Here is a 27,325-nt window from a genome sequence, read left to right as displayed (position 1 = left end):
GAATATGTAATAGATTAAATGATTTTGTACATTTGATTGATTTTTTTTTTCTTTTTGCAGGGAGTGGTCCATCCGTTCATCACTCCTACTAGGGCTGAATTGGGGATGGATTATGTTACATCGTTTGTACCGTTAGACGATGTTTCTGATGAGAAGATAGATTGCCTAATGCGAGACTTAGAAGGAGTCACACATTTGACTGCAGTTGAAGGGCTGCTTGTTGAGCATGTGTTTGAGGCCAAAGGTGTAGTAGACGAGATGGATAAGAAGGAAGACATAGAGGTTGAGGTTCGTACACCTCCTCCTAATTGGCAAACTGGTACACCAAGTACCAATTTTTCAATGCATCCTCAATCTAAGTTGGTTGACCTCATAAACGGTCTAAACAACAAGTTTGACATGTTGAGCGACAAGTTTGACATGTTGAGTAGCACCGTTTATGAGAAGATAGATAAATTAGATGAGAGAGTGCAAATGGTGGAGGAGAAGGTTGATGTGGTCTTGGAAATGGTTGAAGTTCAACCAAAGAAAAGAGAGACCCGAAAAAGCAAGTATGTGAAATCCCCTTTCACGAAATTAAGGTATGAAAAGAAGAGGAGAGTTAGGAAAGAAAAAGAGGAAGCCGAAGGAAGTGGGGAAGCTAAACCGACTAATAAGGAGGAACAAGGAGGAAGTGGGGAAGTGAAGCAAGCTGATACGAAAGAACAAGGAGGAAGTGGGGAAGTGAAGCAATCAAAGCTTGATTTGTTTAGGGTAGTGGATGAGGAAGAGAAAAATTCCTTTTATGCTTATTACAATGATGAATTTAGCCTTAATAAACCAGTCGGCCAAGTCTATTGCATGGTTTTACTAATGAAATGTTGTTTGCTGGGGCACAAGTAACTTGAACATGGAAATTCTGTTATTTTCATTATAATGTTGTTTTCATTATTAATACAAATTCTCCTAATTGTTGTTAGGATTTTGAAGCACACCATGGAAATTATCAACCTTTTCACAGACCAGAACCCAATCCAAGTAATTGTTGGTGCTATCATTAACAGGTATGGAAGTTGGACTTAGAGTTTTTAAGTGTATGTGAATTGCATTTCTTATATGGATAATTGGGTTGTCTTGAATTGGATCAGCTGGTGTTGTTAGACGAAGAGGCTACTGCTGATGCTGAATGGGTGTTGGATAATTTTGGATGATGGGGTAGTGGCTGAAGACAATGATGAAGAGGGAGGATGGAGGCTGCCAAAGCTATTGTTATTTTGGGTTGCTTTAGGACATTTATTTCTTGTTTATAATGTTGTATTTTCGTGTTAAGGACACATTTCATATTTATAAAGAGCAATTCAATATTTCATTCCCTTTTTTAACTTTGAGTTTATTTAGTGATCCTGTTAAATGGAATTAATATGTCTCGATGCAAATAGGTTGTCAAATTGAGGTGAAAATATGGAATTAATATGTGTTGGTGCAATTAGGTTGTCAAATTGAGGAGAAAAGATAGAATTAATATGTGTTGGTGCAATTAGGTTGTCAAATTGAGGAGAAAAGATAGAATTAATAGTTGTTGGGAATGATCGCTTAAGCGACGGAGTATATCACTTAAGCAATCAAGGGTTTTCTATACTGTATCACTTAAGCAAGATCTAACATCGCTTAAACAATCGTGCACTTGGGGATGATCTTGATTTTGCCTTGGAGTTGATTGTTTAAGCGATATATGGTTTCGCTTAAGTGACAAAAGTTAAATACACTAGATCGCTTAAGCAAGAACGATCATGCACTTGGGGATGATCTTGATTTTGCCTTGGAGTTGATTGTTTAAGCGATATATGGTATCGCTTAAGCGACAAAAGTTAAATACACTAGATCGCTTAAGCGAGACCTGGCATCGCTTAAGCGATCGTGCACTTAGGGATGATCTTGATTCTGTCTTTGAGTTGATCACTTAAGCAATGTATGGCATCGCTTAAGTGACAAAGGCTAAATATACTGGATAACTTAAGCGAGACCTGACATCGCTTAAGCGATCATGCACTTGGGATGATCTTGTTATTACCTTGGACTTGATCGTTTAAGCGATGTATGGCATCGCTTAAGCGACAAATGTTAAATATACTAGATCGCTTAAGTGAGACCTGGCATTGCTTAAGCGATCGTGCACGTAGGGATGATATTGATTCTGCCTTGGACTTGATCACTTAGGCGATGTATAATATCGCTTAAGCGACAGAGGTTAAATATACTAGATCACTTAAGTGAGACCTGACATCGTTTAAGCGATCATGCACTTGGGGATGATCTTGTTATTGCCTTGGACTTGATCGCTTAAACGTTGTATGGTATCGCTTCAATGACAAAGGCTTATGTATATTAAATAGCTTAAGCGAGCCATGATATCACTTAAGTAATCGTGCACTTGAGGATGATTTTGACAATAATTGGCCTTGCTTGCTTAAGTGATTTCGGGTATCGCTTAAGCAATGAAGGCTTATATATACTGAATCGCTTAAGCGATCTGTTTTTTTTTTTTTTTTTGGATTATTTGACAACCCCATATTAAGTAATGTTAATGTTAACTTGGGATGTTCACAACATCACAAGATTCGGGAGAAGAAGCAAATTAGCCTTGATTGCTTAAGTGACATCGGTTATTAACACATATTAAGTTTTATGTCATAGCACACTAGTGTGGCACGTTAGTAAAAACGTACCTCATTTCACAAATGAAAAGGGCTAACAAAAATAATAGGATAACAATATATCATTCAGTTTTATGTACAGTGCTAACTGATAAAGACCAAAGTGTTATTTTCACATTCCATTGAAATTAAAAAAATAATTAATAATAATAAATATTAAATAAATGAAAAGGACTAACAACAGTAATAGAATAACAATAGATCATTCGGTTTTATGTACGGTGCTGACTGACAAAGACCAAAATGTTATTTTCACTTCATTTTCACATTCTATTGAAATGAAAAATAAAATTAATAATATTAAATATTAAATAAATGAAAAGGACTAACAATAATAATAGAATAACCATACATCATTTAGTTTTATGTATGGTGTTGTGACTCTACAAAACCATTTGCACAAACAATCTTTTGACTGGTCATTTAAACTTTGTTTACTCCTTAAAATAACAACTCTTTTTAAAATTAGACCGAGAAGAATCTCAAAAAAGTGTAATATTTATCATTGCTCTGAAAATTTCACCATCTTTTGCTTCTTCCATATCTCAACTCTGAAGCCATTTTCTTGCTCGAACTCTTAATATATTTATGTTCCGAAGAAAGAAGAAGAAGATCTATTCACAAAGCTTGCATGGTTATCTAGTTCTCTTCTATGCAAATCTCTCCCTTGAATTTCAGAACGATTATTGCAAAGTACAAAGGAAATTAGCCTCGATCGCTTAAGTGACGTAGGCTATCGCTTAAGCGATCATGACTTATATATACTAGATCGCTTAAGCGAGATCTAACATCGCTTAAGTGATCCTATATTTGAGAATGAATTATTCTAAGTACAAAAAGAAATTAGCCTTGATCTCTTAAGCGATGTAATGTCTTGCTTAAGCGATCCTGTACGGATAATGCATGATCCCTTAAGCGACAACCGGAGTCACTTAAGCAACCAAGACCAATTTTCTTTATACTTGACAATTCCTTCTCAAATTCAATGTCGCTTAAGCGATGTGGGCTCTCACTTAAGTGATCCTATACAGTTAAGTTGTGATCGCTTAAGCGATAGACAATGCCGCTTAAACGATCAGAGCTAATTTCTTTTGTACTTAATAATCATTCTCAAATACAGGATCGCTTAAGCGATGTCAAATCTCGCTTAAGCGATCCAATGTACATAAGCCGTGATCGCTTAAGCGATAGCCCACGTCGCTTAAGCAATCAAGGCTCATTTCCTTTTGTACTCTACAATAATTCATTCTCAAATAAAGGATTGCTTAAGCGATGTCAGATCTCGCTTAAGTGATCCAGTGTACATAAGTCGTGATCACTTAAGCGATAACCCATATTGATTAAGCGATCAAGGCTAATTTCCTTTTGTACTCTATAATAATTCATTCTCAAATACAGGATCGCTTAAGTGATCCAGCATACATTAGCCGTGATCGCTTAAGCGATAGCCCACGTCGCTCAAGCGATCAAGGCTAATTTCCTTTTGTACTATATAATAATTCATTCTTAAATACAAGATCGTTTAAGCGATGTTAGATCTCGCTTAAACGATCCAGTAGACATAAGTCATGATCGCTTAAGCGATCAAGGCAAATTTCATTTTGTATATAGAATAATTCATTCTCAAATACAGGATCGCTTAAGCGATGTCAGTTCTTGCTTAAGCGATCTAGTATACGTAAGTCATGATCGCTTAAGCGATCAAGGCTAATTTCCTTTGTACTCTATAATAATCATTCTCAAATTCAAGGGTAGAGATTTGGGTAGAATAGAACTAGATAACCATGCAAGCTTAGTGAACAAATCTTCTTCTTCTTTCTTCGGAACATAAAGATGTTAAAAGTTTGAGCAAGAAAATGGCTTCAGAGTTGAGATATGGACGAAGAAGAAGACAATGAAATTTTCAGAGCATTGATAAATGTTACACACTTTTGAGATTCTTCCTGGGCTGATTTTAAAAAGAGTTGTTATTTCAAGGAGTAAACGAAGTTTGAATGACCAATCAAAAGATTGTTTGGACTTGATCGCTTAAGCAATGCCTGGTATGATTTTTTCACATAAGTTCTTGGGAAGAAAATAATATATAAATAAATATAATATTTATATAAAATTGAACTCTGCAACCATCTGCTCAACACAATGTAGACCGAGAGAGTGCTAGAAATTTTCAGAATTTGTTGACTATGAACAATGGCTCCTATTATCACAATAAGTTTTTCAGCACAACAGTTGTAACCTTCTACAAAAAATTAAAAAGCTTTTTGAAGATTTACTTTACTCAAAAAGTTTAAATGAAACTGAAAATTGCAGCAAGCTTAGGCTTGGTGTTGCTTTTTACAGCTCACTCGTGACTAATTCAGTAAATTGATTGATTTGACACAACAATTATTTTGATAATATTTATTTTGCCTACCTTACTTTTTTGGGCAGCAGTTGGTGAGGTCTTATGAGAAATTTTACGTAAACCTTTTTTAAAATGGATGAAAGTGAAAAATAATTATTTTTATTTAATACGATATAAAGGATGATTTATTCAAGCTTCTCAAAACACAAATGTAATTTTGTCACACATTTACAGGTTATAGTTGTTGTGCTGAAAATTTATTGTGATGGCAGGAGCTGTTGTTCATATCCAATTGTCAACATAAAAAATTGAAAACAACAAGTCTTCAATGGTTGGCCTTGGCAACTCTCTCGATTCACTAATAAGTCTTCAACAGTTGGTCTTGGCAACTCTCTTGATTTCATCCTTTTTCTTGATGGCATAGCTGGAATTACAAGGACATAAAATCAGTTTAATGCACCACAAAAGATTAACTTACAGCCAAGAGAAACATAGTAAGTTCATCAGATCGCTTAAGCGATTTGATATTCACAGATCTGATATGAGTAGCAGATCGTTTAAGCGATATTCTGTCGCTTAAGTGATTTGCTATTATCTGCATATCTGAGCAGCAGATCGCTTAAGCAATCTACATTGCTTAAGAGATAGCAGGTCGCTTAAGCGATCTGCTATTATCTACACATCTAACGGCAGGTTGCTTGCTTGGTTGCTTCTGATCGATATGAACCTAATTTTCTTGATCTGCATGTGATCGATTCTAGCAACTGCTTTTCTTATGGCCAGGTTGCTTGCAAATTGAGCACTTGTTCATCCTCCAAGGAACCTCACAGGCTGATGGAATACATTTAACTCTTTTTCTCCCTTTTTTTGTCTTTTTGAATGACGGATTAATGATAATGTCAAGCAACTCTAGTGGCACCACCCACTTCTCTTCTGGAGGAACTAGATATATCGTTTCTGAATAAGCCAGCATGTAGTGGTTTGCTATATAGAGAGGGGAGTTAAGTTCCATGTAAGTTCCTGAACCAAAATCCAGCTTGCATTGGTGTTTCAGTGCTGCTAGTGCATGAGGACAAGGTAAACGTTGAATGTCAAGCACTTTACAACTGCAAGTTTTACTAAAAAGGTTAACTAGGGCATCCGAACCATAGCCGCACACAGTGAACTCTTGAGCATTGAGAGGATAGGCAAATAGTGCATTTGACAATTCCATATGTTCTCGCAATAATTTTTTAGTTAATGGAATAAGGGTTGTGGTAAAATTATCTGACTCCGTACAATACTCATGGAACCACCGTGATAATGCCCTCTAGATTGCATCAAAATGGGCAATAATTGGAAACTCTATTTCTATTAATAACTTCAAATTTATGGACTTAGCTATGTTCGTGGTCATGACGTCGAACCTTCTTCCAGGAAAGTAAGCTCTACTTCATCGCTCGAAACCAACATCATGCTCAAGATACTTAGCAATTATATCATCCTTGATTCGGATTTACCGGAAGTGCTCCTCGCATTCATCAACTTGATAAGCTTTTGTTGCCAAGTAGTATGTTTAAAAGAGGCCAGCATACTTAAACTTTTATTTTATGTTCTCACGAAGGTGCCTCATACAGAATCTGTGATATGTTTGATGGTAAATAGTGGCAATCCCCTTCTTTATGAAGTTGTGCCTATCGGATATTATGCACAACTCGTTACTGTCAGGCACTATCGTAAGTAATTGCTGAAAAACCAAGTCTACAACTTGTTGTTCTCAAAGTCAACCACACACCATGCAACGAGATATGTGTGATTCTTGTAGTCCTATGCAGTGGCCACCAACAATGTACCTCTATACTTTTCCGTTAAAAAGCAACCATCAACAGCAAACACTTTTCTCATGTCTACAAAACCCCCTATGGCAGCACCAAAAACAACAAAAAAATATTTAAACCTCATATTCTTGTCCCACTTCAAAGCCGTCTTGCTACCTTGGTTTGTCAACTCAAGTATATAACGGTACGCTTCTAATACCGCGTACCCATGTTCTGGCATGCCCTTCACAAAATTTTGTGCATGTTATCTCCCTTTCCAGCATTTCCAGTAACTGACATCGCATCCCAACTTTGTACACACAAATCTCTGAATGTGCTTAGGAGATGGACCTTTCTCTTCAACAAACTAACTTTTGACAAATTGTCTTATAACATCAATAGAGGCTTGTCGATTCTCACTTGAAATATGTCTCAACCCACATGTATGCTCACGGGTATATGTGCTAATAATAAATTTTTCCAACTCTGCCAACCTTCTACAATAAACCTGTCACTTGGACTTTCGGTTATGACATGCAACCGTCACTACTGATGAATTAGACTTTTTGATGATTAACTCAAAATGATGTCTCATGACAACAAGTTTTGGCTTCTTTACCACTTCCTCCTTGTTGTCAAATAAATACCCTACGCGTAAGTCCGATCCATCAGTAAAAACATGAGGTGATTCATTAGTACCCACAATTGCCACCTCTGAACCTGCATAAACAACCATAGTGTTCTCTTCCTCACAAACTACACATTCTGCATAATTTGTATTTATAAGAATCTCTACAGTTGCGGGAACATGTACGAGGTCCTCCTCATTCACATTTTCATTCTGCCCCACATGACCAACATCTTCTACAGTGTCCTCCTCACCACCCAAATCACCACTTACACTTGATTTTTCAACTAAGAAATCAATGCCCTCATAGTTAAAATTAAAAACCAGCATTCTCTCCACCAACTTCCTCGTTATCCCCTTCCTCTAAACCAACTTTCAACGATTTATCCACAAAAGAAACCCTTAAAATCAGCCTCGAACCATTATCGCCCACATCAAACATATATAACTTCACACCTTCATCTAACTTTAATATAGCAGGGGGTACCTTATAATGTTCAGGAACTGTGCTTAAAACGTACTTCACAACTATATCACTACGTGAGCAACTCAAATCACCTCTTCTAATTATTTCATCAATCAACTCATCAAAACTAACCTTTGTGCTCACAACAATTGGTATGACTTTTTTGCTCTTCCCAATCCATTTCCAACAACATTCTTCTTCAACCCACTCACCAAAATATTCAACACCCAAAACAACTCGTCTCATGTCTAATAATAGCAAAGTACCTACAATGCAAGAAAAAAAAAATTATATATTAAGGGTTGACAAATTTTAAAAAGCATCTGTAGAGTCGCTTAAGCGATGTGGTGTATTGCTTAAGTGATCTAGTATAAATAAGCCTAATCGCTTAAGCGATCTTATGTCATCTACCTGATTGCTTAAGCGATCTGCTGCCATATACCAGACTTATAGCAGATCGCTTAAGCGATCTTCTACCATAGACATGATCGCTTAAGCGATATGTGATATGCTGCATTATACAGACATACCAAATTGCTTAAGCAATACACTAGATTGCTTAAGTGATCCATCAGATCCAGAACATATTTTCAGTCATCTCCACCTACAATCGGTGCTACCACCCCCAACTACCCACAATGTAAGAAAATATTCAACAAATTTCACTTCTTTCAACTTGCATTACATCAAACACAACCCAACAACCTAAACAACTAAATCAAAATCATAACCGAAACCCAATCCATCATTAAATCTTTGTAAATCGAAATATAAAATGCAAAGAGGAGATACACATACCTAGACGAAATGTCAGGAGGAGGAGGAGGCAGTTCTTTAACGGAGAAGATGTTAATGGCAGAGGAAGAAGAGGATGTAGACGAAGCTAAGAAGAAAAAGTAACAAGGGGAGGGCACAGTTCCGATGTGTTAATGGCGAGAGGAAGAAGAAGAATGTGTTTGGGTTTGTTTGCAATAATTTTAGGTTTTTGGGGACATATTATAATTTTTAAAAGATTACACAATACTTCATCAATCCTAATGAAGCACTAATCATGTTTAATTACCCTTAATCAATAATGAGGCTATTTAGTTAACATTTTAAAACTTCATAACCTTTTAATTAAATTTGAACTTGATATGGTCTTTTAATAAAAAGCCCAATTTTTTTGATACAGAGGTTGAATCCAATTCAAAGAAGGAGAATTTATACTCATTAAGGTTTAGAAATTTGCATTTAACACCCTTTTTTATTGCTTAATTTTTATTTTTTTTAGAATCCAAAAATATTTTTTATTTTAAATTTTTGCAATTCATGCTACTTGATTATATTTTTAACATAAACTCATGTTTATATGATAATTGTTTATAAATGTTTCTAAAGGATCATGAAGAAATTAGTGATTATTTTTTAATTGCATAATAAATGACATATGTAAACCCCACGTTATTATTCCGATGCCCTAAGGTGTGAAATTCTACCCTTTCAAGTAATTTTCTTTTTTTTTAATGGAAGGGTAAAATGGTCAATTTGCATGCATTTCGAGATGTGGCCATTATAAAGTGTAAGGAGTGATGTCATTGAAGAGAAATGAGGGTAGAATGGTCATAAAGTAGATTGATAGGGTTAAATGGCTTAAACAGTAACCAAGGATATAATGGTCTTTTCACACAAATCCATATGAATTAAGTATCCATAAAAGTGCACTAAGGGTAAATTAGTCATTTACCTAATGGGATTGCTTAATTACCAATTGTTTAAAAGAAGTCAAATGGCATTAAATAAGTGCTAATCATTATGTTGTGGTAGAAATGACCAAAACACCCTTATATAAAAAAATTATGCCAAATGACCCTTATATCTAACTTTTAATGACCAATCACAATAGAGTAGTAATAAAATAAATATCTATAAGGTTTTAAGAGAGAGGAGTCGGCCTTGTACACCCCAAATGCATCATCTTCTTCTTCCTCTCTCAAATCCACCATAAAAGCCACTAATCCAAGCATTTCCTTCTAAAATTTTCTTAGGGTTCCAAGCAATTTCTTGAAGGAGATCAAGATACACCTTAAGGAGATTCAATTTGAAGGGTTAAGGTAATCCCTAAAACCCTAGCTTGATGAGTTTGAATGTATTAAAGCAATTTCATGAGTGTTAATGCTTGTTATAGGTGAAGATGTTTATTTGGAGCCAAAGAGGAGTGTTTCTTACGTGATCATTATCGTGATGTACATTGCGTACATGATCGCTGACTTGGGCGAGTCATCCGTCGAAAAGCTTATCCACTTGTACAGGCTCAAAAAAGGGCAAGACCAAAAGTACTAACTTTCCAAAGCGAGGAGAGTACGTTTCAATGGGCTGGTCGACATCCCAAAGAAAGTTTCACACTGGGATTCTCAGTTCTTTTTCTACGAAGCCCGGGAGATCGGTGTCTTCGCTACGGAAGCGAGTAAGGCTCGGGCTTCCTGTGTTCATGTGAGGATTGTTCTCGAGCTGTACATTCTAACTGATCGTCTTGTCTTGTTTGGTAGTTAACATTGAGCAGAGTTATCTTCCAGCTGCGAGCTAACAGAAGCTGCAATGTTTTAGCGATCTTCCAAACAATTAGCGCAACGTTAATGAGCTTCTTACGTTTCCTCACCTGAAAGCATATGGCTTTTGTGGAGACCAGGCCAATTTTCTAGCGCTTTTGGAGAAAGGTTAATTTGTTACTTGCTTGCGTTTGCTTTCCCGCGCAAATAGATTGCTAACTCGTTTGCCTTTTTCCTTGTAGAAATGTGGGTCGAAAAGCCGAAAAAGAAGAAAACGACTGCCTCTGCGGCCGTCACGAAGGCTTCGGCTATTTCAAGGACGAAGCAGCCCACGAATATTGCCAGCTCGAAGCATGCCTGTGGCGAGCTTGTAGGAGGTCTAAGCACGAAGAAGCCCGCGACTACTAGTAAGGTAATTGGTGGGAAAAGCGTTACAGAGCCCCAAAAGGGGCCAGCAAAGAAGACATTCGAGCCAACTGGAGGCTCGGGAAAAAATAAAGTACCCGAGCAGCAAATTGACTCAAGCAAAGAGGTCGCCACGCAAGCCGGCAGCCAAGAAGAAATCTGCTCCTACTTGCGAGGCAAGTGCTTCTAGGGGGAGTAAACCTAGCTCGTCCTAGCCAAAGAGTAAGGAGACAGACAAAGCGGCCCAAGCTGCGGTCGATGGGTTGATCGACCAACTCCCCAACCATATAGGTGTTTGGGCCGTGGTGGCTAAGGAAAGTGTCACCCCGCGACGATTTACGGCTGTCAAGGACTTGTCTCCCTCCCAGATGTTGGCTTTAACCTACAGCTACGCGACGAAGGTACCAGTAGTTTGCACCCCCTTTTCTTTTGCATGTTATTCTTGCTTCTCGCTGACTCCTCATCTTCTCTTTTCAGGTTGCCATGGTGAGCAGACTTTTATATAAGGAATGCAATGACATTTAGAGGCAAACCACTAGAAATGGCAGCTGCAAAGATGGTGAAGGAGGACACTCTGGCTAGGACTGAGCTTGCAGAGGAGGAGAAGAAGGCTAGGTGCGCTGAGCTCGAGCGACTCAATGGGTAAGTCGTGACCTTCTAGGTTAAGGAAAGAGAATTCATTGACAAGCTTAAAGCGAGCGAGACTGCTCGGGTTAAGGCAAAAGCTAAGGCAATAGAGGTCGCGAAGGCTTTGGCACAGCAGTAGGGTGCCAACAACAATCAACTCTAAGCTATCATCGGCTTAGAAAGCTGCCTCGAGCTGGGAGGCCAAGTCCAAACAGTCTTTGCTCGACCTTGGCCGGGAGTTGGCAGGTCACTAGGAGGCCGAAGTTAAGGCTAGACAGCTTAGGCTTCAAATTGACGAGCTGAACGAAGTCATTACTACTCGGGCTTGGGAAACATTCGTTTTCCTTGCCCAAAAATTCTAGGAAGTCCATCCTTTAATCAACTTCTCTTTCCTTCCCTGAGCTTATCAGAAGGAAGTGGAAATGATGAAGGTTGAAGCTCAAGGGGAGACCTATGTTTACTCAGACTAGTCCGAGGAAGAGGACGAGGACCAAGGGGAGGCCGAAGGAGGCGAGAAGGAGGCTAAACCCCAGCTCAAGGTCTAGGATCCAACTCCCCTAAACATGATTCCACTAGCTAAGGTTCCCGACCTTGGAGAGGAAGTCACCGCCCCTCCAATTGATGAGTCATCTCTTTCTTTTGGCGACAACCTTCCTAGACAGGTCGAGGATAAAGCTCCTACTCCCCCACCCACCTGAAGAGTTACTCTTTTTTTGTTTTTTTTTTTTTTTTCCCTCTGTAATTAAACTGAATCAATGAAAGAAACATTTATCGTTTCCATGTCGAGCAATATTTGTTACACTTTTATGGAGTCGATTTGTCGTCTTAGTAGGATTTGTAACATTAAAATCTGAATTTGCTTAAAGTTACGTGTAACTCATTTCTTAATAAGCTTTTTCGGATTTGTACAAGGAAATCTTATGCGCCGTTCAACTTCGATTTTGGACCTTATTGCCCTTTTCAAGTTTTTTGGGCGCCGACTTAAGGCTGATTTCCTTCGACATGTTTTTCCTTGAAAAAATTAATTTCAAGTTTAACTTCATTGATTTGGGGATGTTTCACCCTCAAAGAGTTGGATTTTGGTGTGGCTTGTTCGGGATAAGCTACCTTTCCTAGACTCTTGACTCCGAGTTTTTTTTTAAGAATATCATCACTTAGGTTGCGATTTAGTAAAGTGCTAAAGATCTTAAGATGTTTACAATGAATCAAAGAAAATAATGAATAATACCTTGTTTATTGATCAAGTATTTTGGCCATGAATGACCTTACAACGAACGTGAATGTAGAACATAAGAACAAGTGAAACCCGAGCTGCTTATTGGTAATACCTTCGCAAGTGCTCAGCGTTCCAAGCTTGCATTATTGCTTCATCGTTGAGGCGTTCCAGGTGAAAGGATCCTGGTGTGAGTTTTTCGGATATCCTAAAGAGACCCTCCCATTTGGGCCCAAGTGCCCCCAAGTTTGGGTTTTGAGTACCCTGAACAACTTTACTGAGGACCAGACTGCCCACTTCAAAGTCTCTATTTTTTACCTTAGTATTGAAGTATCGTTTGACTTGCTGTTGATACGAGGCGAGCCTCAACTGAGATTTGGCCCGATGTTTCGATCAGGTCTAGCCTCAGGCAGAGAAGGTCTTCGTTTGCTCCTTTGCCAAAAACTTCTCTTTGGAAAAAACTGATTCCTACTTCAACCGGGACCATCGCCTCACATCCATAAGATAAAGAAAATGGGTTTTCGCCCGTCGAGCTCCTGACAGCTCATTAGCCTATCTTCTTTTAAGGTCGTCGAGCTTCTTCTTTATGATGTGCTTGATTACTTTGTTCACAGCCTTTACTTGTCCATTGACTTGAGGCCGATAGACGGCAGCGAAACTCTTCTTGATGTTGAGCCGCTCGCAGAAGGTCCTGAAATCTTCGCTGTCGAACTACTTCCCATGGTCGGTTATTATTGTGTGGGGAATCCCAAACCAACAAATTATAGACAAAATCCTTTAGCCGACTCGACGTTATTGTTGCTAGTGGTTCAGCTTCTACCCACTTGTGAAATAATCCACAGTAACTACCACGAATTTAACGCCCAATTTTCTCTGAGGTAATGGGCCGATAACGTCGATGCCCCTTGTCAAAGTGATCAATTCTTGCGACAGAGCTCGTAGAATATCTACAAATCTCTAGCATCTGTCACATCTGCGGACATAATCTGCTGCATCATCATAAACCGTTGGCCAGTAATATCCCTGGTGGAGTACCTTGTAAGCTGGAGATCTGCCCCCTGCGTGGTTCCCGCAAATTCCCTTGTGTATTTCTCCTAGAATATAATTTGCATCCTTGTGGTCAATACATCACAGCAACGGTACATTGAATCCACGCTTATACAGTCTATCGTTGATAAGTGTATACCAAGCTGCTTTCGTACGGAGTGCTCTAGCTTCGGTTCTGTCTTCTGTTAGTGTGATGTTCTTAAGTAAGTGGTGATTGCATTCATCCAACTGTACATTTGGCTTGTGGTTAACACTGGATCTTGTGGAGCAAAGATGCTTTGTTTCGGGAGGAATTTAACTGGGATTGAATCGGCTTTCTCATTGTTCATTGCTGAGGCCAGCTGAGCCAATGCATCTGCCTGCGAGTTTTTCTCCCTTGGGATCTGGTGAATGGTAAAGGATCTAAACTGTTTGAGCTCGGTCTTTACTTGCTAGAGGTAAGATGCCATCATATCTTTCTTTGTCTGGTATTCCCCGGTAACTTGATGGAGCATGAGCTATGAGTCATTATAGATCTTGATGGACTCTGCCCCCATTTCCCTAGAGAGTCAAATACCTACGAGCAATGTCTCATACTAAACTTCATTATTGGAGGCGTTGAACTCGAACCTTACTACGACTCTGATTAGGTCTCCCTCTGGACTTTCGAGCAAGAGGCCCGCTCTTGCTCCCTTTTTCATTTGAGAAGCCATCTATGTACAAAGTCCATAGCCATAAGTCGTCACTCATTTGTTTCCGTTTCTCGATCTCTCCCGAGGTATCTGCCTTTGGCAAGCTTGGCTCAGCCTTTGGTTGATAGGAGAACTCGGATATAAAATCTGCCATGGCCTGGCCTTTGATCGATGTCCTCGGGGTATACTTGATGTCGTGCTAACTCATCTCTATTATCCATTGGATCAATCTACCCGACTCCTCAGGCTTCTGCATTATCTTCTTCAAAGGGAAGTTTGTCAACACATGGATGAAGTGTGCCTGAAAATAGAGTCGCAGCTTTCTAGCAGCAACAACAAAGGTATAGACGAGCCTCTCCATCTCCGGGTACCTTGTCTCCGCGTCAAGCAGACTCTTGCTCACATAATACAATGGCCATTGTATTCCTTCCTCTTCGCGTATCAACGCCACTCTAACAGCAGATTTTGATACCGACAAGTACAATAGTAGCGGCTCACCCTGGATGGGTTTTAACAATAGGGGAGGCTGTCGGAGGTGTTTCTTCAGCTCCTAGAAGGTTTTTTCGCACTCTTCTATCCATTTGAAACCCTTCTTCGCTTTTAAGGTCTTAAAAAATGGTAAACACCTATCCATGGCTCAGGAAACGAACCTGTTGAGCGCGACCACACGTCCAAACAGGCTCTATACCTGTTTTGCTCTAGTCAGGCTTCTCATGTCAAGCAGGGCCTGAATCTTCTCCGAGTTAGCTTTTATACCCTATTGGTTCACGAGGAAGCCTAGGAATTTTCCAGAGCTTACCCCGAAAGCACATTTCAACGGATTGAGCTTCATTTTGATACTTTCTAAGGATGTTGAACATTTCCCCCAAGTGTTCAATGTGACTTTTGGCGGCCTTTGACTTGACGAGCATGTCGTCAATGTACACTTCCATGGATCGGCCGATTTGGTTGGTGAACATTTTGTTCACCAAGCATTGGTAGGTCGCCCCAATGTTCTAAAGGCCAAACGACATAACCCTATAACAATAGGTTCCACTATCAGTAATAAAAGAAGTATGTTCTTCATCAGGTTGGTACATCGAGATTTGGTTATATCCCGAGTATGCATCCATAAAGCTAAGTAGTGCGTTTTTCGCTGTCGCGTCTACTAGCTGGTTGATCTGTGGTAGTAGAAAATCGTCTTTTGGACAGGCCTTATTCAAATCCGTGAAGTCGATGCAAGTCCGCCACTTGCCATTCGACTTCTTGACTAAGACTGGATTGGTGAGTCAGTTGGGGTACTTGACTTCCTTGATGAAGTTGATTTCCAAGAGTTTGTTAACTTCATCCTTGAGCGCTTGAGAGCGCTCTGCATTCATGACCCTTCTTTTCTACCTTATGGGCCGAGCTTGTGGGTCAAGGTTCAACTTGTGGCACATCACCTCGGGGCTAATCCCAACCATATCTGCGTGCACCCACGCGAATACGTCGAGGTTCCTTTTCAAGAACCTGACCAAATTATCGGCCATTTCTATGGTCAAGCTGTTACCGATTTTCAGCACGTGAGTTGGATCTTCCTCGCTAACATTTATTTTTGGAAGCTCTTCAGTCGATCCTGCTGCGGGCTCTTCTTTGTGGCTGCAAGGATCTATAGTGTCTTCTAGCAGCCCGGGGTTTGGCTTAGATTCTGCGATGATCATTGTCTTTGGGTGCAGCCATTCTGTGTAGCATTTATAGCTCGATTATAGCATTCTCAAGATTCCTTGGTATAGCTCCTGATTGTTGCGACTCCCCCGGAAGTCAAAAATCTCATCGCTTGACAGCGCACCGATGTGACTTCGCTTAAATCATCCAGGATTGGCCTTCCAAAGATGACGTTGTACGTGGTCGGGTAGTCCACCACTAAGAATTCGACCATCACTGTTCTAACCTTTGGTTCTGCCCCCAGAGTTACGGGAAAGTCGATAGTACTTTGGGAACCAGGTTGTCCCCGGTGAACCCATAGAATGGCGAGGGGCACGCTCGTAGGTTCCTTTCTATGAATCTCATTCGTTGGAAGGCTCCCAAGAATATGATGTTTGTCGTGCTCCTGTTGTTGACCATCCTTAACACTCTTGCATTGTCGATCCTAGCCGCGATTACAATCGCGTCATGATTATGAGGTGGGGATGTGTCGCACTTGTCAACTGTGAACCCCACTACCTCGCTTTCCTGTTTGGGCTGCTTGGGTGGCTTCTTCTTGCAACTCATAATTCTAGAGACCGAGTCATTCCTCCCTTCTCGAGCATACAGCTCGTGAGCTCGTCTCGAGCTCCTTGTTATGTCGAGCCCTCCATATATCATATTCACAAAGACTTTGTTAGGATTTGGCTGAGCCTGTTGAGCTGGAACCTAATCTTGTCTTGGGGCCTGACTACTTTGCTCGCCAAGGTTTTCGTGAGCCAGTTCTGCCTTAACAACTTCTTTCAGGTGGCATCTTCTTATTAGGTCTTCGACGGCGTCTTTCAGGGCTCGACAATCATTTATACTATGCCTGACATCTCTATGGTATCGACAATATTTCTACCAATCTCTTCTGCCTGGAGCCCCCATCATCCTTTCTGGAGTGAGAAATCTCTTCGCCTCTTAGGACACTTCGTAGATGTGGGCGATGTCTTGAGAAAGTGGGGTGTATTCTGCATACCGCGGGAAAGGTTGTCTGTCACCGCAGTTATCTATCCTTTGTTTCTTTCGAGACCTATTATGATCCTTATCGTTGCAATCTTGACCACCATGCTTATCTGAGGGGTGATCTTGTCTCCTGTCCGGGACCCCCTGCGTTGAGCTTCTAGCTAGCATTGCCAGCGAGCTCTCTACTCGCTAGTATTTCGCGGCCATCTGGTAGAATTTGGTCAGGCTCACATGATCTTCACTCTGAAGCTCTTTCCATAGCTCGTGTTAGGTCTAATCCCTACGATCAACAAAATTTGAATGGATTCTTCGGGGGCGTCAGGGACTTTTGCCTACTTGTTCTAGAACCTCGTCAAATACGAGGTCAGTGATTCATCTTGCTCTTGGCGAATGTTGCTCAAGTAGCTAAACAGCATTGCAAACTGCCTCCTCGCATGAAATTGCTGTAAGTACAACGAGGAAAATTATTACCAGGAGTTGATAGAGTTCGACTTGAGCCTTTTGTACCACCTTTTGACATCTCCGACTAATTTGACTACAAAGCACTAGCATTTCGCTAAGTCACTAACCTAGTGTAGCTCCATCAAGTTGTTCAAGTTGTCGAGGTGGTCTCTGGGGTCCCCTCTCCCGTCGAACTTGCTTTTCAATGCCCTGAACCCTTGTGGGAGGGGGCTTAACGAACTTTCTCCGTAAAGGGAGAACTTATTACTTCCTCCGCCAAGTTGTTCTGGCGAGCTTTTAGATCATCAAGCATCCTCTGTATGCAATCTAAGTCTTCATTTTGGTTGCCTTGGCTGGCTCTATTAAGCCTCACCTCGAGCAAATGAGTTTGCAAGTCTATTGCTTACAAAGCTCCTCTGGCGTGCACATTGATGCGTGAGGTCGAGTCATGATGGCTGGGTTGATATGTGATATCATGCTCGTTAGTGTGTTGCTCGCAACGTCGGTCATAACCGGAACATCGGTCATTGCCAGATTGACGTACATGACTTGCTTCGCGAGCCTGTGAAGATTAGTCTTGCCTTATGCGTGGGTTAAAACTGACACGCTGATGCTGGGGATACCACCGAGCTTCTCGGCGGTATCCGTCGTCTTTGCTTTCCCTCAGCGGCTACTTCCCCGACCGCCTCCCTGGGTTTGTTTGCCCGCGAGACTCACGCTCGTGCATGGAGTACTACCTACGAGGTTGGAGGTGTTGATCGCCCTTTAGCGGTGACGAAATAGATTGTCCACCTGTAGAATTCATACCTGTTGGGATTGCATTGGCGAAACGCGGCTAGTCGTGGTTTTGGGCAACTAGTTGTTGGTTCCTCAGCTCAGCCACGTTCTGTTGTACCACATGTGCAACCATTGTCCTAATCATCTCCATCAGCTAGCCGTTCTCGGGGGCTGACGTCCCTACCCCCTAGTTGTTCGCAGTGTGTTAAGTTGGCGGCACAGGTGGTTGACGTCCGGCGTTCTCCTGTTGCACCTCCTGGTGGGTGGTTTCCACGTTCTCATGATTTTCCAATGGTAGTTTTCGATCTAGTGTACACCATTTTGGTCTTAGAATAGATAAATTGCGGTGAACATTTGTCAGAATCTTTGAAATATTGGCAGAAGCCTTTTTTCTAGCGCCAAAATATTGATATAGAATTTTGCATCAACCAGCGTGATCTGGTCGACCTTGCCGGGATCAAAACTAATGTGTGCGTGATTAGTGAAAATCAACGATGAATATGAATGAAATGAACTAAGAACAAAGAGATTTTTAAAGTGATTCGGCCGGATTAACAACCTACGTCCATTGTGTTTTTGTATTTGCTGTGAGAGCTTACAATGAGATTTTTATCTGAAATTCGTAACCCCTTCCTCATTGTCTAAGGGGGGTTTATATACAAGATTTGTACAAAAGAAGAAACGAAATTTAGGGGATTACAACTAATTCAAATCATAATTCTGATATCCTCGTGATTGGACACTGTGATTACGCAGTGATCACCGTTGATCCAATCTTTCCCTCAATATCTGGGATCTGAAGTAATCTGGGGATTAATTGAATGATTCCTTGAATTGTTCGCAACTAACTTATGCTGTGTCGAGCTATAGCTCGACGAGCTTATGCTGGGTCGATCAATCATAGTTGTCGAGCTCATTCTGGATCGAGCTATATCCTCGAGTTAGCTCGAGCTTGGCGCAAAAACCACACACAACAACAGATATATATAATCATGATTTAAGGTGATTAAGAGTATTTGAGAAAAAATACTTTGTTATCCATATTTAGAACACATATACATAAAACATTGATACACGAAAAACATTTTCTTTACAACTCTCTCTATTTTATCCACACAATATTCAGATCAATATACAAAAAACAATTTTTTTATCTAGCTTTCTCTTTTTTATCCACACAACATTCAAATCAATATATATATAAAAACATTTTTAATCCAGCTTTATCTATTTTATCCACACAATATCCAAATCATTTACAAAAAATATTTTTTATCCAACTGCTATTTTATCATAATATGAACTTAACGTATTCATTTGTTGGCAAAAATGAGATAAAAGGGTGTGCCTTTTAATGAAAATGTGTTGAAAATCAATGTATTGCAAGCGGTTCTTACACTTGCAATAAGGGATTACACTTGCAACTTTGGGAGATAAAACGGGTACCTTTACATGTTTTGTTTTTTTTTTTTAAGCAATTTAATTATTACAATAAATTAATTCTTATTTTCCAACTTTCCAATAAATTAATTCTTATTTTCCAACCTCTATTATTGGAAACATTGAAGTAATAATTATTTCTCTCTCATCCTTTCGTAATGTCAATAATGTAAATTGTTTTTTCCTCCAAAAAGCAAGACTTAGGAGCTAAAAATAATTATATTTTACTAAAGGGTAAATTTGTAAATTTATCTTTCCAAAAAAGTTTTTGATTGGGCCAATTGATCCAAATAGCATTACTCATAGTTAAATACCCAACAAAGTTAAACACCTAATTAAATTAATCACATCCTATTAAACTTATTTATGCTAAGTGACTAACTAATTAATCTAAAGCTAATTTGAAATGTGAGCAGACCAACTGGTTATACCGTTCTAGACTTTTGAACGGCTGAGTGTTTTTAGGAATTAGAATTAGGGATTTACGATTTAGGTTTTTTGGGCTTTTTTTTTATATAATTTTCAATGGATCCCCGTGGTTACATCCAGCCCACCCGAAAAAAAGGACCGGACTAGATACAAGTCCAAAATAAACGAGTTCATATTTATGGACCCGTACGCTATATTATTTTGACGGATACGGGTCCATCCACAGATACGGGCCCAAACTCTCAGGTATAACTATGTATAAGGCTCCCCCTCCCCCTGAGGCCTCCAGTCCTTTTCATTTTCATTTTTACGCGCCTTCAAAATCCCGCGCTTTCTGCTCAGAAAAAGGTACCGCAAAACCTACACTTTCTTGGATTGATAAAAAAATTTAATTTCTGTAGCTTAATGTTCAAGGATTGAATCTAAGTGTGTTTCGTGCGTGGATTTGTTATTTTTGTAAGTCTTATTTTGAATCTTTAAAGTTTGGTTGTATATAACTGTTCAGAAATTTGAGGTGATGAGATTTGATTGTGCATTTTGTGGTTATACTTGTTCTCTAGTTGAATATAAACGTTAAACACTTAAAAGTGTTAGAAATTAAAATTAAAACCAAAACGGAGCCAAATTTAAGACCCTAGAAATGAAAAATTGTTCAAAATAGCCTAATATTTCTCTGTTTGGGTTAGGGTTTGTCAAACAACCCCCTAACCAAACGGTTTCTGTGCTAGGTTTTGCTGTCTTTTTCAACCTGGTGTTTTCTATCTCCTTGCCTACATTATATAATTATTTTTCCTTCTTTTGACGAATATGATATAAAACATCCCTCTATGAAATTGTTTCACTCATTCTTCTTGTTTTGATTTGAATCGACTATAGTACAGTAATGAGTTTGGTTTGTTTGATCTATAGTGTAATGGTTCTAGTTGTTGGTAAGGTGCAGGACTTTTTCAATTACGTGGGTTGGAAATGTTTGTGCTTCAATTGGATTTAGCTTTTCTGAGGAGTTAACAACATGTGTGTACTACGGTATTGTACAATATGAGATGTGTCTTGAAAATGTACTGAATAGGTGCTGCTTTGTCAGGACTTGGAAAGTAAATATTTGCTCACTAGAGCTAGAAAATGGGGCATTGTGAGTTATGAGTGGTCAACTTGTTTTGTTTTACCTGGGCTTAGTATGTATTACAGTGAGTTGAACTATGATGTTTCCGGTGAGGTGTTGTAATATATAGGAATGGTCAAGATTGAAATGACTTGAAATTGTATCAAATAGTATGGCTCGCAAAGGAAGATAAGAGTTCACTTTTCAAGTTAACTAGATATTACCTAAGATTGTCCTCTGACATTTGATGGTACAATATCATTTCAAATCGGTACATTAGCGGCATGGACATTTTATATGTTAACAGTATGATCAGTATTCACTTAATGCTCATACATATAGATTGGATTTAAAAGCTGTAGTATCTGTAACAATTTAAAATTTCAACAATGCATTATGCTATTTCAGCATATGCTTCATGTTCGCGAGTGATATATCCTTTTCCTTTTTCTTTTTGAAATTTCTGAGAGGAAAAAATTATGTGTTATGTTTATTCGAATATATGCCTAAATTCATGTAACTTTATATAAATGGAAGATTCTCTGTACAGTTAAGAATTGCTGAAAATTTAATATTGCAAATCCAGGTATGTGTTTAGAAGGAGATTATATGGACCTGGATTTTTTTTTTTTCGTAGTGAAAAGCATTTTCCAATAGGCGAACGTTTATGCTGCTATTTTACAATGTTGTCACTAGCATTTGACTGCAAATAAATTACAGATTAGGAACTAGAGGCTTTTTGACCTTTTACATTGCTGTTCACTTCTTTTTTTTACGCATTAAAATCGCTTATTTGTAATTCCACCTCATGCAGATAAATTCCTCATTTCTCATATCTTTTTTTATGCACTTTTCCGATATTTAGTTTGCCAATTAATTGGCCATTGTTTTCAGAAACTGTCATATATATAATCTTAAATATTGAGAGATTTGTTGCTAAATTGTTTTTCAACCGGTTGAGCATCACATCGTCTGATTATCATTCGAATCTGATTTACCGGTCTCTATGAATACTTTTACTATATTTGATCCTAATTTGAAAATCGCATCACATTGTAACTCCTTGGAGCCATATCTTATGGCACAAATTCAATAAATAATGTGGATAATGTGAAGAGGAAGATACGAAGAAGTTTAAAAATCAAAATTGATTTTTGAAATTAAAAATAAAATTCTTGGAAAGCAATTTTGAAAAGCCTTTTAAAAAATAAGTTTATTCTGACTATCTTTCCATTTGGCTTTACAATAAGTTTTACTGCTTCTTTTATTCAAGGTGTGCCATTTGTGTATTTTGCAGGATATGGATACATCAAACCCTGCAGTTTTTGTCAATGGAGGACTGCTGCGGATGTATGTCGGACGGCGGGTTCGAACAGTGATTCAGGTTATACAATCTGACAGTGGAGGTGTGACTGGAAAATCCACAGATGATCACAGCTAGTTGTGAAAGGCTCCCAACCAATTTCCTCTGACAAATTTTGTTGAGGTTATTGGCATTGCTGATAGTGATAGATCCATCAGAGCTGAAATTGGACCAACTTTGGGAACATATTTGTATGATTTTCTGCTACTTTACCATCTTTTTGTCTCAATATTTTCAATCCTATAATTTCCTGTATGATGGCATGAACAGTTTGATAAATTTGCTGTAGTTTCATAGATCTGCTGCTTGAAGATGACATTGTTTCTATAAGAATATAACCTCTTCTCAGCAGCAGTAGCAAACATCATTTGCATTGGCCTTCTGCTTCAAGAAACTGCTTGAAGCTTTAACAATGCCATTCAACAAATTTTAAATGGGACTAAAGTTATGATGCCTGTAATATATTTTTAAAATTACTGTTAGAAATTAGGAGTACTTAACTTGCAGTATTGTTAACAAAAACATGTTAGCATGTAGACACGTTTGAATTTATTCTTTGGTGCCATCTAAGAATTCTTTCGCCAGACAAGGTTGTAACTTTTTCTATAGATTTGTGGTGTCTATTAGCTTCCAAAACCTCACAATGACATCAAGAGAACGTTATGGTAACTTTGTGTTGATTGCTGATCCTATGAGCTTTTGAATAAGGGTAGATAAGGATGAGGCCGTCCTCATCAGCAATCCAATACACTAGTGTTGAATTTTCCTGGTATAGTAAATGACTCCCATTTCAAAAGGTAATATCAGATTCAGAAAATAATTGTATAGATGTTTTGTGTAGTTTTTAGCAAAACTTGTATGTTCTTTGATTATCTAAACCTTTGTGTGGTTTCTGAAACACTTTTTATTCTTTTTCTAAACGGTGGCAGACACAAATAACTATAATCAGCTGTGTCAGCTTGCAAATGGAGAATACAAACATTTGTTCATCTGAGGTACACTTGGTATACTTTTAAGATACTGTTTGGTATTTTCCATCCTATGACAATGTAAATAGGACTCCATGATGAAGTTCTCTTGCTTTTGATCTTGTCTTTGGAATTCTCATGAACCTGAGTTTGGTTTTTTGATGATAGTAAAACCAGTTGTTAGTATTTCATTACATTTTTGCGCAATCCGAGTCTATATGCCTTGTGAATATTACAATGGTGAGAATTCTTTGGATTTGAGTGTTGCTTATGAGATTGATAGTTACTTATTTATTGACTTGAAATAGTTTTCATTGAAGGAGCCAAGCCTGCTGTTTATATCTTCTCCAGGGGACACATTGTTTCCTTAGGTTTTATTAACAGCTAATTATCCCTCTGTTTATAAGTTTAAAAAACAAACAAGGCTTTGGATGTCACAATGTGAGAAAGCTGCAAAGGAATCTGTTGTTATTTTTTGGTTAAATTTGACATAAATAAGGGCAAAATAGACATTTTTTACGTGGAGACAAAATCTTAATTTTCTAACTGATTTGTATTTTCTTTTTACTAAGGATGTTTTCTAATATTTTTCTTGTATTGTTTAAAATTTAAGGCTTCGTTTGGTTGGATTTTGGGAATACTACTTTTAGTATTCCCAAAAAAGTTAAACAGTAAAATATCCAAAAACTCATAATATTATTCAACTTTATTCAACTTTTTTTAAACTCCCTAAATTTGTTAATTTAATTAAATACCTCTAAATATTTTTAATGTTTTTGTTACAGCGACTCTAGCCATCCTCCGGTGGTGGTGGTCGGCTGTCCGTATTTGAGGGTGGGTTGGAGGTGTTTTTGTTAACTTTTAATGTTTTATTATAGGGGGTGTTTTGTAAAAAAACAAACATAGGGGGTATTTTATTAATTTATAAATCTTACATCATAATACCCGCTCAATTCAACTTTTTTCAAAAACCCAAAATTTTGAACCAAACGAAGCCTAAAATTTTGTTAGTTTTATACTGTTTAAAAAATTGAAATAAATCGCAAATATGTAACTATATGGTTTTTGTGAAGGATTTTTTTTATTTTTTAGTTTAAATAAATTAAAAAATAAACAAAATTACAAATATATATATCTTCCAAATACAATTATAACTGAACAATAGTCAAGTATAGAATATAACTTATGGGTCAATTTGTAATTGCCTGAGGCAAAATTCATGAAGGCCAAACTAAAGAAACCTAATAGGATAATCCATGTTTAATAGGCACAATTATTTGAGCCCTTCTAATGCTCCTTTTAAAATCTATACTAATTAAAATTCTTTTAGTAAAAACTTTTTTTCCAAATATACCCTTATCTTCTTTCATTCTTATACTTACCTCTCATATATATTATTATAACCAAAACATTGTGCCAAATCAAAATAAAAATTTGTTAGTGGATGGATGTGTATAACCATGACTGATTAAAGATAATAGTAGAGGAATAAGATAAGGTTAATTTTAGAATATAATTTATTAAATTCGGGGTTTAGAAACATTTTTGATGATGTTAAAATTACAACACTCTCGTCAAGTTTTATCCAAACTTTTTGTAAACCCCATTATAAATAAAATTAGTTGAAAGCATTAATTTCTAGATATTTTATATTTATTACGGAAAATGCTCTTGTATCATCTTTTCTTAAAATGGTTATTCTATCTTATGTTTTTTTATTTAGTTATACGTTTGGTTGTATGATTCAATTGCAAACATAACATTATTTACATAATATCAATCCAATTAAAGGTAAAATATGAAAATTGTTTTTAAATAAATCATCATCCATCAATGCTAATAATAAGGTTATTAAAAAGAAAAGCTACATCTACAGTCTTTTTATGTTAAGCAATTTTCATACATATTAAAAAGCTTGAGAGAATTATATACTTTTGCTCTAATTAAAATCATTCTATCATCGTTAAATAAAAATGGTTAGTAATTATGGATAGTGGGGATATTTTGATAATTTCAATTGATAATATACTTTTATTTATGAAAATTTAATTAATGGGGTTTAAAAAGAGTTTAGAGAATGGGGCTTAAATAACACTACTCAATAAAATATAAGATCTGTCTAACTTGATAGTTTCTGTACTTTGTGGGCCCGGTAGACGGTAATTTCACTGGTTTTAGGGCTGAGGAGGGTATTAATTCTACATAACTAGATGAATTGTCAATGTATTTTTAAAGAATTATATATATACTACAATATATCAGTGATTCTCTAATAAAGATGTACTTTTTAAAATTTTGTGAGACTTGTATGGGCAAAAAATTGTGTTGGACCCGACGAACCCCAACATACAAGACATATAGATGACAACCCAAGGTCTTAGTTCAATTTCGATTGAGCTTACATTCAAATCCATATTGTGAACTGTTCTCTCTACGAGTTGGATTATCTTACAAGCTAAGCTAAATTGGGTCAAGCTCACTAACCCATTATAGTCCAAAGTAGGAAGCAAAATCTTATTCTATTTCCACCATCATGGATTACAATAATTAATGTTAAATTTAACCCAATAAGGTAAAGAGATCTTATCTCTTTTCTAAAAACGACTCCTTTACTTAACAAGACTCAAAGTTATATTAGGATTTGAACATTTTAGGTTCACTATATAAACAAGGGCAAATTCCCTCATTATTCATTCAAAAATCACCCGCAACACCTACTCGCTCTTAAGTTCTTGCTCCCAAGAACTGTCTTATTAATCTGATACTCTCCCTTTCTCAGCCTCGTTGACTTGAGCGTCGGAGTATCTATAGCAGACACTACACTGATGTCTATCTAGCCTACACGTTTCCGTTTTTGTGTTATTTGTATAAGTTTACTAGGTTGTCAGTTGCTAATTTCGTATAGGATCAGTCCCTCCACCCCCCAATTTGACCGTCAACAAAATCTACTTAAATACCGTTAGATTCATATGAAAACTATCATTTGGATCCAATGATGATGAATCCACTGATACCTCACAAACGTTTAAATAGGAAGAATTAAGTATATAGACTATGTATATTAAGATTAAAAATGGGGCTGAACGACTTACGCATACCCAAGGTTTACCGAAACGATAAATTGGTACCCAAAAGGTTTTGAAACGACAAACAGGTACCTTTCGTCATGTTCTGTTAGTGATTTCTGTTTATTCATAGTGAAAAGACTAAAATGCCCTTAAAAGTTTGATATTTTAGTTTTTTATAAATTTAAAAATTTCTAAAAAACCCCCTAGGTTTGCTAATTTAACTAAACACCCCTATATAAAAAAAGTTTGTTAAATGACAAAAACACCTCCACCACTACAGTGCCAGATTTCGGCCACCACCGTCGAAATCTGGCCAGAAATTGCGTTACGACACAGACCCCGTCCGATCTGTGTTGTAACGTGTCGGATCTGGCTGGAAAAGGCCAGATATACGGCTAGATCTGGCCATCGTGGCAGCAAAACTCCATATGCGGTGTCGACGGCCAGATCTGGTCTTTTCAGGCTAGATCAGCCACGGATCTGGCCGGAAAAGGCCAGATCGACGTGTTACGACACAGATCCGACGGGGTTTATGTCGTAACACAATTTTCGGCCAGATTCTAGTGGTGGTGGCCAGAATCTGGCACTGTAGTGGTGGGGGTGTTTTTGTCATTTAACAAACTTTTTATATATGGGGGTGTTTAGTTAAATAAGCAAACCTAGGGGGTTT

The 27,325-nt window shown here is 38.0% G+C and overlaps 1 pseudogene; it reads left to right on the top strand.

Moving 5' to 3' along the window:
- Window positions 1-20,449: 20,449 nt before the first annotated feature.
- Window positions 20,450-23,767, top strand: LOC116116217 (annotated as a pseudogene).
- Window positions 23,768-27,325: the final 3,558 nt, after the last annotated feature.

The sequence above is a fragment of the Pistacia vera genome, unplaced genomic scaffold (assembly GCF_008641045.1).
Source record: "Pistacia vera cultivar Batoury unplaced genomic scaffold, PisVer_v2 Contig767, whole genome shotgun sequence".
Taxonomy (NCBI): domain Eukaryota; kingdom Viridiplantae; phylum Streptophyta; class Magnoliopsida; order Sapindales; family Anacardiaceae; genus Pistacia; species Pistacia vera.
This window is presented reverse-complemented; position numbering and strand designations above follow the sequence as displayed.